General features: G+C 41.2%; 1 long non-coding RNA gene across 3 annotated transcripts in view; it reads left to right on the top strand.

Annotated features, from left to right (window-relative positions):
• LOC140532605 (uncharacterized) overlaps nucleotides 1-13,060 on the top strand; it is a 115,949-nt gene that overhangs the window by 74,261 nt on the left and 28,628 nt on the right. For 2 of the 3 annotated variants that reach the window (XR_011976595.1, XR_011976594.1), the window contains 2 exons: nucleotides 3,759-3,963; nucleotides 5,191-5,385. The exons of the other annotated variant lie outside the window; for it this stretch is intronic. This is a non-coding gene — a long non-coding RNA (uncharacterized lncRNA). The remainder of the gene's footprint in view (nucleotides 1-3,758; nucleotides 3,964-5,190; nucleotides 5,386-13,060) is intronic. 3 annotated transcript variants of the gene reach the window in all.

The raw sequence follows: 13,060 nt of genomic DNA on the forward strand, positions 1-13,060 counted from the left end.
CACTCACCAGCTTGTGCCATCTACCCCTGATCTATTTATTTCCTGATGCTCCTTACCTACTCCCTACAAAATTATAATTGATTACCACTCCCTTCTCAGTTGCTCCTCCAATGGTGAGATTAATGGTTGAATCTTTCAGGTCAAATGATAACATGTTCCTTGTCTTCCTCAGTTCCCACCCCAGGTCATCCCAACTACCTGATTTAGAGTCCTAAAGAGTGTAAAGGCCTTACCCAAAGGTAAGGTTCCAAATCAGAACCAGAGGTAAAACCCATAGTCTTCCAAGGGCCAGCCAACCAAGGTACTCTACCTTTCAAGAAGTAAATAGAATATTTCTCATCCACTGTGATTAAAAAAATATTAAGACCAGCAGTCACATCATCAGCCAACACTGAGATCTAAGAAAGCACCATCTGGGACATCATGTTAACCATCTAGGCTCTATTTCTGAAGTTTGGTGATTTCTAATCCAGTGTAGTCCTCTGGATGGTTTAAGGGGAGAGTAGAAACTTGATCAAAATCACATCTCCCCCCTGCAACTTCAAAAGGACTGAAAAGCAGCCCCAAGGACAGAGAGGGCAATGCCTAAGCTAACGCTTTGAAGCAAAGGCCCTGAGGATGTCCCTGAGCGCTCTTCCAACAGGGCACTATTGCATGTATATTATCAAAGGGAGAAAGCAAAGAGGCGGCCAAGGGTTAGGCTCAGACTGGTGGAACCCCATACTTCCAGACACCAAGGAACAATTACTGGACAGCTATGACAAAAGTATGGCTCTTGGTGTCTTCTTGTTTGTGGGCATCCTTGCATGACTTGTTTCCCCTCTGACATTTCTTTCTAAGTGGGTGGAATTGATGATTTCACTTGCCATTCCTCTGGTTAAAAACAAAAAGGCAGTGTCTACTTGATTGACTGGGAAGGATGGTGCAACAATAAGAAATGATGCTGGACCAAAATAGGTACTTTGCCCTTTCCTTCTCACTTGGGAGCCCCTTTAGCTCTGAATTCATGCACACACCTGGTTTTCCTGGCTCTGCTTACTTTGCTTTGCATCAGTTCATACAGGTTTTGCCATGTTATTTGGTATTCATCATGTTCACCATTTTTTATAGCACAGTATACATTTACAGTATTCCATTACATCCATGAACCATAGATTGTTTAGATACCCAAATAATGGACATCTACTTTATTTCCTCTACTTTGCTATCCCAAAAAGCACTGTTATAATTATTTTGGTGTGTATGGGGCTTTTCTTTTTATCATTGACCCCCTTGGACTATATGCCTGGCAGTAGGATCTCCCAAAGGTTATAGATGTCTTAGTTGCTTTATTTGCATAAATCCAAACTGGTTTCCAGAATTTTACAATTCCACTAACAATGCACTAGTGAACATTGTGGGGGGAATATTCACATGGATGAGGTCTCAGAGCCATTGGAATATTAGAATTAGAATATTCTTTACAAATTGTATTGATGCTTCCATCATGCCATAGATTTTACTTTGGGTTCACCAGCCTTATTCTAGTTCTGTCAAGTCCTATTAAGTTGGAAGGTTTCCAGGTCTAGTCCAAGAGATTTACTGCATGTATATGATCAGCCTGGCTAAGTCTGGAGAGGCTCGTTGGTTGACCTCAAAGAGTTGCATGTTTTGTAACTACCATAGCAACTATCAAAAACCAGCCATTTACTTCTTTATAGAAGAGTTGTGATGTGGAGGAGAAAGTATCTGGCAATAAATCACAGATGCTTGAAATATTGTAGTCAGAACTGTTTCCACCACACCTAAGCACCACTTATCACATTGGTTTTTATGGGAAAATGCATTTCTGTATTCTAACTCTGTGTTGGGAAGATAACTTTTCCTATTGAAGGGACAAAACCTCCATGGGGGAATCATGCTAAATATTCCTGGGTCCTGGAAGTTTATTTATTCTTTATTCCTCTGAACCCATACAAGACACCTCTCCCCTGGATGTCCTACAAAATCTCTTCACAGGTATTCTATTTTAGAAAACAAAGGGCAGTTTTTCAAATGGGGATAGGAGTTCCAGGCTAAGACTTGAAGAATCATCCCATTTAAGAGGTGAAAAAGATGTTAGTTGTCCTCTGGCTAGGATCAAGATAGGAAAGCTGAGACCCAACGCATAAAGTGATTGGCCCAACTTCAAACAGTTAGCTGGTTCCAGAGCCAATCATCTTCACTGCCAGTGTAAATTTCTCATGGGCCAATATACAGCCTTTTACTCGCCAAGTACTCACTTTCATGTACACACAGATTGTTTCTAATACCTGAATTCAGAAATTAGGAAATGCAGATGGTTATAATTTTTTTCCTAACCCCTATTCACCTTTATTCCTCCTTTCCTAAAATAATACATTAAAGCATGACCGTGGAGCCTAACTGCGTGTTAGGATACATTGGATGCCTTTCTTTAAATACATTTTTTTTAAAGGAGCTAAATCTGTGTTTTCTTTCACAACATGGCTAATACAGAAATGTTTTGCACAACCTATATCAAATTGCTTGCTGTCTCAGGGCAGGAGGAGGGGAAGGAGGGAGGGAGAGAATTTGGAACTCAGAATTTTTAAAAACAAATGTTAAAAATTGCTTTTTGCATATAATTTGAAATATATATATATTTTAAAAGAAAGTGAAAAAAATTTTTTTAAAGAACCAAAGACATTTTTCCGGTAATCTTTTTAAAGGTCCCTCTCTTTGTCCTCCACTCTCACCTCTTTCCTGGGCCCCACCTCTGTAGACTTCCTTCTTTCAAATTGTAGTCTTGTCTTCTCGAGAGATTTCCCTGACTCTGTGAAGGAAGCAATCAGGAAGGCCTCCCTGGAGAGTCAGACTGGACTAGATAGTTGTAAAGACGCCAGTCAGGAAGTATGTTGGAAGCCCATGGGAAGTGGTTAGTTTCCCAGACTTCCTGAGGGCTCTGTCCTAGGGAGCTTCCCCTCTGGGCTGGCCCAAGAGGAAGACTCATTGGGCTTCTCCATAATGAAACAGCCCAGGCACACTTAAAATGAAAGTCAATGCTTTCTTGATTTATCAAGATTCGTAAGTAAAGGGACTGAAATATTGTTCTCTTCTCAGTCTATCCCACTTTATTTTTCCGTCTGCTTAGACCCTTACAGTACCATGTTGCTATGGTGCTGCTGTGGAATTGGACCAACAACAATGGGTTGTTTTTTTGGTTTTTTTTTTTGAGGAAGGTTGTCCAATAGTGACATGATTTCCAAGAGGGAGTAGGGCTGAGCCTGCCAGTACCATCATGGGAAGTTGGGTGTGGGGAGCCAAGGGGAGTAAATTGGGATAAGAGGGAAGTCAGATAGGACAGAGCTATGCTTGCAAAGTGCCAGGGTGGGATGTTGCCCCATTCTAAGGGGGAATCTGACGCACTTTCAGATCTTATCAAGTTGGTCAGATGATATTTTTCACCATGGATGATGGTAGGGAAATGGCTTCTGAAAGACTCATAATGACACGTGAGGGAAATGCCTAGAGAGACAAGGTAGCGTGTACGGATGTCTATAACTGGTTCCAGTTGCTTCCATATGATTGGGAGGAGCTTTTCTTGACTTCATAATCAGAATTATTAGCATCTTCCAAAAGGTCTCACTGTCTTCAGCCGAGCTCTGGTGGTACTCTGGGTAAGGGACCAGTAAGGAGAAGGGCCTTAACTCTGTCCTCCCTTTTTGAGGTCCTGAGAAATGGGTCTTACTTGGCCTTTTCATTCCTTCTTTCCATTCTAGTTTCAATGAGTGGAGTCTTCAACCAAAGTGAGCCACAGGAATCTGGGAGTTGGAATCCAAGTTTAATGTGGCAGCCAATCTAGTTTTGATGCTCTGAGGAACAAGGAGTAACCTTTGGAGGTGACTTTCTGGAGCCCTTTCTGCAGAGGGAATCATCTGATAGTTAAGCTGAATCTGGACATGAATTTGGTAGAACCAATACCATGTAAGAAACAAACTAAATTTCAAGCCTACTCTATTAGAGAATGAAGGGGAGAGTATGCCCCAGAGATATTGGGGGGGGGAAGTGTCTGTACATTTGTTCTTGTTATATCTTTACTCATGACAAGAAGATTGTTAAAGAATGATGATTTGTTACAGTTTTTATATTTCAAATCTGCTGTACAAGATGGAGGAGGCATGGCTAGACAGCATTCCTGTGGAAAAAATCTGCGGGATTTAGAGACTTGAAAATTCAGTATGAGTCAACATTAAGGCAGCCCCAAAATGTAATACTTTCCTAGGCTGTAAGAAGAGGGGCCAGAATAGGGCTAGAGATGGGGGTGGGGAGGGAAAGGAGCATAGTCCTGCCCTCCTAGGCTTTGGCCAGACCAATCTGAAGTACTACATTTTAGGAAGGACATTCATAAGCCTACAAGTACCAAAGGATAGACTGGAAATTATGTCACAGGCTGGTTAAGGAAAATGAGAAGAATCAGTAGAGTTCATGACCCAAAAAGGGTTAGAGAGGATCAGAGAAGACAAAATGGACCCTTTTGATTTGACCCAAAATTAAAAAAGTTTTAAGTGTACACGCACACACACACACACACACACACACACACACACACACACACAATGTAGTTAAAATTGCAAGGGAAGACAGTTAATTGGGGAGAAAAATCTTTACAGTGTTTCTCTGATAAAGGTCTGACATCTAAGATGTATAAGGAACTGATTCAAATATATGAGAATAAGAGCCACTACCCCAAGTAGATAAATGGTCAAAGGATAGGAATAGACAATTCTCAAAGTAAGAAATCCAAGCTATCAACAGCCATGTGAATAAATGCTAAAATCAATAATAATTAGGGAAAGGGCAAAATAAAACCTCACACACATCAGATTAGCAAAGAAGACAAAAAAGAAATGCAAGAGTTGTAGGAAGGGCGGCAGGAAAACTGATGAAAGCATTATTGGTGAAGCTGTGAATTGATCCAGTCATTTTGGAAAGCACCTTGTAGCCTCGTCCCAGAAATAACACTATTAGACTTATCTATCAGAGAGATGAAAGAAAGAAGAAAAGGATGCAAGTGTGAAAAAATCATTGGAGTAGATCTTTTTGTAGTGGCAAAGAACTGGACATGGAGGAGGTGCCCAGCACCTGGGGAATGACTGAACAAATGATGGTACATGAATGTAATCAAGTATTACCATGCCTTTTGGTAAACAGATAATTTCAGAGAAGCCTGGGAAGACTCATATGAACCTATGTAGAGTGAAGTGAGTAGAACCAGGAGAACACTGACAATAACAACACCACTTTGAAAGACAACATAAGAACTTTGATTAATGAAATGAGCAACCATCATTCCAGAAGACTCATGATGAAACATGCTACCTCCTCATGGAGAAGAGATAGATCAAGGTACAGAATGAAACATACAGTTTTAGCAATGGCCAATGTGAAGATTTGTTTTTCTTGAATGTGATATATATATATCTCACATATATATATTTATAAACATTATATCATATATAAATATTTTATATAAGAAAACATAATAATAATAGCTAACACATAGAACTGTATTGAGTATTTTGTGATTTTCATCTCATTTGATCCTCATAACTCCCTGGAAAGTAGGTTCTATTGTTATCCTGACTTTATAGCTGAGGCAAACAGAGGTTAAGTGACTTACCCAAAGTTACACAGCTAGTATGTAACTGAGGCTGAATTTGAACTCAGATCTTTATGACTGCAAGCCCAGAGGTCTGTCCACTGAGCCACCTAGCTGTCTTGGTAATAGATAGGTAGATAGATGGATATAGATAAATATGTAATATACTGTATGTATGTATGTATATATATATATACATTTGTGTGTATATACATACATACACATACTGTATTTGCCTGTTTGCAAGGCACTGGTCTAGGCACAAAAGATATAAATATGAAGAATTACCCAGTCCATAACTACACACAAGCATGTTATATATGTTACAAGAGCTTGTCTTTTTCAATAGAGATCATAAGGGGAAGAAGGGGACTGGTGACAGAGTTGCCTCCTCCCCACCTAAAGAAAAGAAGCATATAAAGAAAAGAGGAACATGGAAGCATTTTTTTAAAAATGCACAGAAGAAACTAGGAAGAAACAGAAAGAAAAACCAAGCTGTATGTAATGCCGTCTCATATGAAATCACTTTTTCTGTTTTACTTCATATATGGACATGTTCATTTTATTTGATGTGAAGTTCAACATATATATTTTTTTAAGAAAAAAAAAGGAAAGACTTGGAGGAGGAAGGAATCAATAATTTTCTTAAGTATTTGAAAGCCTGTCATGAGGAAGAGGGATTCAGATCCTTCTCCCTGTCCTCAAAAAACAGAACTCAGAACACTGGGCAAAAGGGTCAGAGAGGCAGATAAGGAAAATCCTCAATTAAAAGCCTTCCATTAAGGATGTCCAGAAGTAGAATTAGAATGCAAAAATTAGGTGACCACTTGGTGAAAATGCCATCAAGGACATTCTCAGACACAGCTTGGCCAAAAGGCCTCAGGGGTCTCTTTCAAATCAAATTTTTTGATTCTGCTTCCAAGCTAGCCTCCCAACAATGTTAAGTGGGAGAAAATACCATTCAGTCATTTTCCCAGATTTTATCAGTGGGAGTCTTAAGCCAAGAGAGTGAGAAAATCCACTGGGCACTTCATGTCATGGGACATGTCGTCTCTGACTCAAAGGTTACAATAATATATTTTGAAATCTGGCAAGGTAAATCTCCAAAAATCTTACTGATGACAACAAAGAAATAGCTTGTTATCTTCAGAATCCATCTTCAGGCTCAATGAATTTCATAACTCTTGGATCACATATTAGGAGAAGTGAGGCTGGTGACCTGCACAGCCCTCCCTCACTCAAAACAAAGTCAAGTGCAAGTTATGTCATTATTTCTCTGATGGCATGGTCTTCTTTGGCAACGAAGGATGAACACACCCAGTGGACCAAACAAATCAGCTAATGGTCCCTTCCAATTCTGAGTTTCTGTGACTGTTTGTGATTCTTAGGTATCCAGAATGTACCAGCACCACAGCAGTGATCTAAGATGCTAAAGCAAGGTCTATGTGAGAGAGAAATCAACCCCTACCCTTCTCCCTTCTTTTCTCTGCCTATCAATAGATTTCTTCTCCTCATGTATCACCATGTCTCTCTAACATACTGTTTATGAGCACCGGGTTCAAGGTGGGGCAACAATGTTGAGAAGCACATTGAAGAACTATCTGAATATGTAAAAATGACCCAGAAATAAGAATAATGATTTTTGCACTAACTCTTGGTAATTGACTTTCTTCTCATCAAAGTATTTTCATTGACGTTATCAGTTTCTTGAAGTGAGGGGTTTGTGGGCTGCCAAATGCTTCTTTCTTTTACCCCCTACCTCAAGACACTTTTTTGCATGTTTCAAAAAGGTGTCTTGAGGTAGGGGGTAAAAGAAAGAAACATTTGGCAGCCTGTCCTCCATCCCCAGTTTGATTTGGTTTGTTTTGGGTCAAACCTGTGATTCACTGATTCAGGGGAGCTCAGACAGGCCTGTAACAGAGTATTAAAGAGTTGCCTGGGACACTTTAAAAGTGACTTACTCAGGGTAACACAGCCAGCAGTAGAGGTCCTAGGCAGGACTTGAATCAGGGTCTTCCTGACTATAAGGTCTACTGTGAATCCCCTATACCTCTTCCTATCCCTAGTTACTTGGGGTCCTTTGTGAAAGCTTTTTCCTCACACCAGAGTATTTCTAAATATCACCATTTTCACACAGGAAAAATTATCTTCATCATTAATAAATAATCATTGGGATCCTGGGACTACCCACCCCACTCTCTGATAGTATACAAGAGTATAGTTTTCAGAGCTGGAAGGGAGCTTATTTTTCAGGTCAGAAAACAGAAACACAGAAACATTGGTAACCTCCTGAAGGTCTGGAATCATCATTGTTCATCTTTCGTTTCTTTAGCACAGTGCCTCAAACGTAGACAGATAATACATCTTTGATAACGAAATGGATGGATGGATGGATGGATAGAGAGATGTCTAGAGAAAAATTTCTATGCTTTGTAGAAAAGAAATAGATCATAGATCCAAGGATTTTATTGACCAGTAAGGTATTAGGAGCCTTTAAATTCATGTTTGGCAGGAGAGACTGGAAGTATTGCAGTCAGCCCCGTTGGCAGATGGTTCACATATGAGGCCATAGACAGTAACAGGTGGCTGGACTGCTGGTGGGCTTGGAGGGATGGCAGGTGGGGGCAAGCAAGAATGGGGAGAGTGGAGAGGAGAAAATCCTGACCTCTTCTTTCAGAGTACTGGGGACCCATATGTGTCGCCTTGTGCCATATTGTTGAAAATACAAGCATTTTCCCAGATTTTTTAAAAATGGGTGCCATCCAGCACAGGTATCTGGGTTTCCAGCCTGAATCTGAATGGTTCTTGAAGTCATTGTGTTGTTCTGGAGGAAAGCTGAAACCAGCACAAGGGGAGCAGCAAGGGACAGGACATGATGGTTACTATAAATTGGCTTTGCCATAAATATTCTCCCTGTAACAAATTCCAGTTTAATCTCTAGATGCTGAGGCAAGAAGACCCACCAACACTCAGCCTGCAAAGAGAGTTAAATTCTCAATTCTTCTTGGGGCCCTTCTCCCAAGAAGATAGATACATGGGAAGAAATTGCATAGTCTTTTTCTGTCTGCCTTGAAAAACATAATAAGGTAGAGAAAAAGATTGCATTTAATTTAATAAAGAACCAAGTTTGTCATGGAAAATTTTCAGGAAAACATCTGAGTCAAGTCATGGAAAGGGAGAGATACAGTCAGGATCAATGACTAAGTCATGACTCCACCTCAATTCATCCAGGTTTTCCTATTGTCCATATTTCACTCAGCGCCCCTCCCTCTTCCACAAGATCTAGGAGAAGCCCAGCGGTCTTGAAAAATCAGGAATGTTCCTGACTCTAAGAAGTCTGTTTGCCACCCCCAAATTCAGTACCATAGTCTTGATGTAGGTGTGTGCGTTGGAGGAGATCACAGTCAGTTTTAAGGAGTGAAGGGGGGAGCTGTGTGATTTGGCATTTTCCTCCTTTCAGTTTGAGCTTAGAAGTAGTCTCATAGCCTATGATGCAAAATGTCATCTTCAGCAGGAGTTAGGGTGTATGTGTGCATTAGAGACAAAGAGAGATGAAAGGAAAGAAGAAAGGAGAAAGAGGAAAGAGAGAATGAGAGAGAAAGACAGGAGAGAGAAGAAAAGGGGGAATGAGAAAGGAAAGAGAATGAGAGGAGAGAGAAAAGGAAAGAATAAGAGAGGAGAGAAAACGAAAGAGAAGAATGAGAGACAGAAGAGAAAGGAGAGAAAGAGAGAGACAGAGACGGAGACAGAGAGGTGATGAACTTAGAGGATGAACCAGTAAACTGGGTCTTGCCTCTTTGGATCACATTTCTCCTGTGTCTCTCCTCACTCTCTGCCTGACTCTCTTCTTGTTAATGACCTCACTCTTCCTTGCATCTCACTCATGTACAAGTCTTTCTCTCCTATCCAATGGTAAGTTCCCAGAAGGCAGGGACTGGGTCATGTTTCTGTCTCCTGAGTGACAAGTGTAGTGCCTTGCATCCAGTAGGTGCTTCATAAATGAATGCAACCTACCCCCATTGAAACAGCATGACTGTAATTGAACTACTGGATAGAAATCAAACCACTAATGAGCATTTCCTGAGCACTTAAAGTATACTCCAAACCCTCCTCAAGCTTCGTGGGGGATAGAGAGGTGGCATAAGGCATAGTCCCTGCTTTCAAGTTGGGGCCCTACTAGAACGTCAATGAGTGCTCACGATAGGGTTTTTTATTATTTACCCTTATTCTAGCTCTAACATTCTGTGAGTCTGTGATTTAAACTAATGATAAGAGCCTTAGTAGGATAGAACAGGGGTGGGGAACCTATAGCCTCGGGGTCACATGTGGCCTTCTAGGTTCTTGGGTGTGGCCTTTTGACTGAGTCAAAGTTTTACAGAACAAATCCTTTCATTAAAAGGCAAGAGATACAAGGTCGGCAAGGGTTGATGGAGCTGTAGTGTTGGCAGGTTGGGTGGGCCTGGAGGGGGCAGGGATCCGGGTATCTGGCAAGGGATCCAGAATTATTGGCCTGGCTGTTGGCTTACTGTTATTAGTTTTCCTTTGCTCTATCACAAGGGTAATATCTTTTTTTTTTTTATTAATTAATTTGTTTTCAGTTTTCTACAATCACTTCCATAAATCTTAGATTTTCTCTCCCTCTCTCCCTCCTCTTATCTCCCTCCCTCCCCCCTCTTATCTCCCTCCCTCCCTGAGACATTATGCAGTTTTATATGAGTTCTACACATACATTCTTACTAAATACATTTTCACCTTAGTCATGTTGCATGGAAGAATTAAAATGAATGGGAGAAACCATGAGAAAAACCAAAACAAAACAAAACACAAGAGAAAATATTCTGCTTCATTCTGCAGTCCAGTTCCATAGTTCTTTCTCTCCATGTGGATGGCATTTTTCCTCGAGTCCATTGGGAGGTTTTTAGGTCCTTGCATTGCTGTGAAGGGCTAAGCCTACCAGAAAAATTACAAGGATAGTATCTTGACATGCCGGGTAGGTTGGATATGAGTAGGGAAGAGCTGAGCCGAGACAGCTAAGGAGTTTGCCATTCTCACTAGTCAGGAAGAAGCTTCATCTTAAAAACCAGAAAAATATCTTTTTATCTGAGACAGAGTCAGGGGGAGGAGGAGAGCGTGGGCAATGAGGATGAGAAGTTTTCAGGGACAGAGGAGAGTTGATGAGGGTCACATGGGATGGTTAAGTCTTCTCAGTGAAGTTGGAGGCTGTCATCTCTAAGTGTGCTGAGTGGGGTGTTGTTGGGAAAGGGTTGAAACAGTCACCATAGAAAATAAGGAAGAGGGGAACCAGTAAGAAGAGTCTAGGAGAATGGCCAGGCAGAAGAGAGAGCTGCCCAGCATGTTCAGTCATTTCAGTTGTGTCTAACTGACTCTCTGTAACTCCATTTGGGGTTTTCTTGGTAAAGATACTAGAGTGGTTTGCCAGTTCCTTCTCCAGCTCATTTTACAGATGAGGAAACTGAGGCAAACAGGGTAAAGTGATTTGTCCACAGTCATAAGTATCTGAGGCCAGATTTGATTTCAGAAAGATGTCTTCCTAATTCCAGGCCCCTGCCTCCATCCATTGCCCCATCTAGCTGCCAAGAGTAGCACAAATAAAAAAGGAAAACATGGGAAGGTTCAAGGGGAAAGGCAATATACCAGAATTGATTCATCCCAAGACAGAAGTAGCTTGTCCTCTCTCATTTTGTGCACTTTTGACTGGTGGTAGTCAGGTCTGGGCCCAGAGATGCACATGAGAAGTCACTGCAGTTGTCTGGGCAGTGGGAGCCTTGAGAATCCATGTCTGTTTCTGGCAGAGTAGGGGTAGGGGAGAGGCTGAGGCTAAGAGGGGACATGTCCCTCATTCCATAAGAATTCTAAGTCTACCAGGAAACTTGAGTTTTTGCTTTGATACCTCAGTGGAGCCATGATTCCATCAATGTGTATTGTTGGCCTTCTACCCTCTCACATCTTCTCATCCAGTACAATTCCTATCCATAAACTCTCCGTATACGATTTCTAGGTCTTGCCCTTGTGTCTGAACCAATAGTGCATTCAAATTACCCATTTGTTATCTCAAGATGCACAGGTTTACATCCTATGCTGTCCTTTTTTGAGAAGTATATTGAGGGACCCAAGGTGCAAAATGAGATAATATCATTTTTTGACATGGCTGATGTGGGAATCTGTTTTGCTTATAAATGTTACAAGTGTTCTGTTTTTTGGCTTTTTTTTAATGGTTGCAGGAGGACTGGGAAGGGTAAAGCATCAGTTTTTGTTAATATAAAAAATAAAATTCAACTTATAAAAAAGGAAAGTGCAGGGGGAGGAAGTAAAGTATATTAGGGGTGGAAATGGTGTTCTTTGGTAAGTCAGGTGATATTAATGGGAAATCATCAGGTGTAGCTTGTGTTGGATGGTCAACCTGTGGCTGCTGGAGCTGGTCCTTCTTGCCCTCCAACCCAGACCGGGCTGGTTTCCGGTCTTGCAGTTGTAGAAGTCAGGCCCTGCCACGGTCAAGTTGGGCAGCAAACAAGACCACCAAATCCCCTGACAGTCAGGTTTCTCTCCTCCCACTAAACTGAAACTACTCCCTCCAAAGTTACAGATGACCTCTTAATCGCCAAATCTAACAAATGGCCTTTTCTTAATCATTGTCCTTCTTTACCTATCTTCAGCCTTCAACAATATCAACCATTTTCTTCTCTCTAGGTTTTCAGACCACTGATCTCTCCTATTATGTTATTTCACCATGCCTTCTCAGATTCTTTTGCTGAATCTTCTTTCAGGTCATGCCCACTGACAGTGAATGTCCCCCCTAAGTCACTGGGTGTATGCCTCTAGACTCTCTCCTGGTCCTCTTTGCTTCTACACTGTGTACTGTCTTGCTTGGTGATCAATTTCTCTCTCAAGCTTACCCCATATATTCAGTCTGTTGTCAGGTCTTGTCTCTTGCTACCTTCATAATATTATCAAATGAGATAATGTTTGTATAACATGGGAGTATGTATAACGTAACTCCGGCACATAGTAGGCTCTTAATAAATGCTTGATCTCTCCCTTCCCTTCTTCTCTTTACTCATACAGCTTGGTAAAGGCCATCATCACTTCTCACTTGGACAACTGAAGTAGATTTCTGATTGGTCTTCCTTCATCTTTTTCCTCTCTCCAATTCATCCTCCACTCAGTTGCCAAAGTGATATTCCTAAAGCAAGTCTGACTGTGTCATCGCCTGACTCAGTAAACTCCAGTGGGTCCCTATCACCTCCAAGATCAAATATAAAGTCCTCTGATTGGCTTTAAAAGCCCTTCACAACTTGACTCCTTCCTATCTTTCCAGTCTTCCTATACCTCACATTCCATCCCCACCCCACCCCACTCTCCCTCTCTCTCTTCTCTGTCTCTATCTGTCTCTCTCTCTTTGTG

The sequence above is a fragment of the Notamacropus eugenii genome, chromosome 3, assembly GCF_028372415.1.
Source record: "Notamacropus eugenii isolate mMacEug1 chromosome 3, mMacEug1.pri_v2, whole genome shotgun sequence".
NCBI lineage: Eukaryota > Metazoa > Chordata > Mammalia > Diprotodontia > Macropodidae > Notamacropus > Notamacropus eugenii.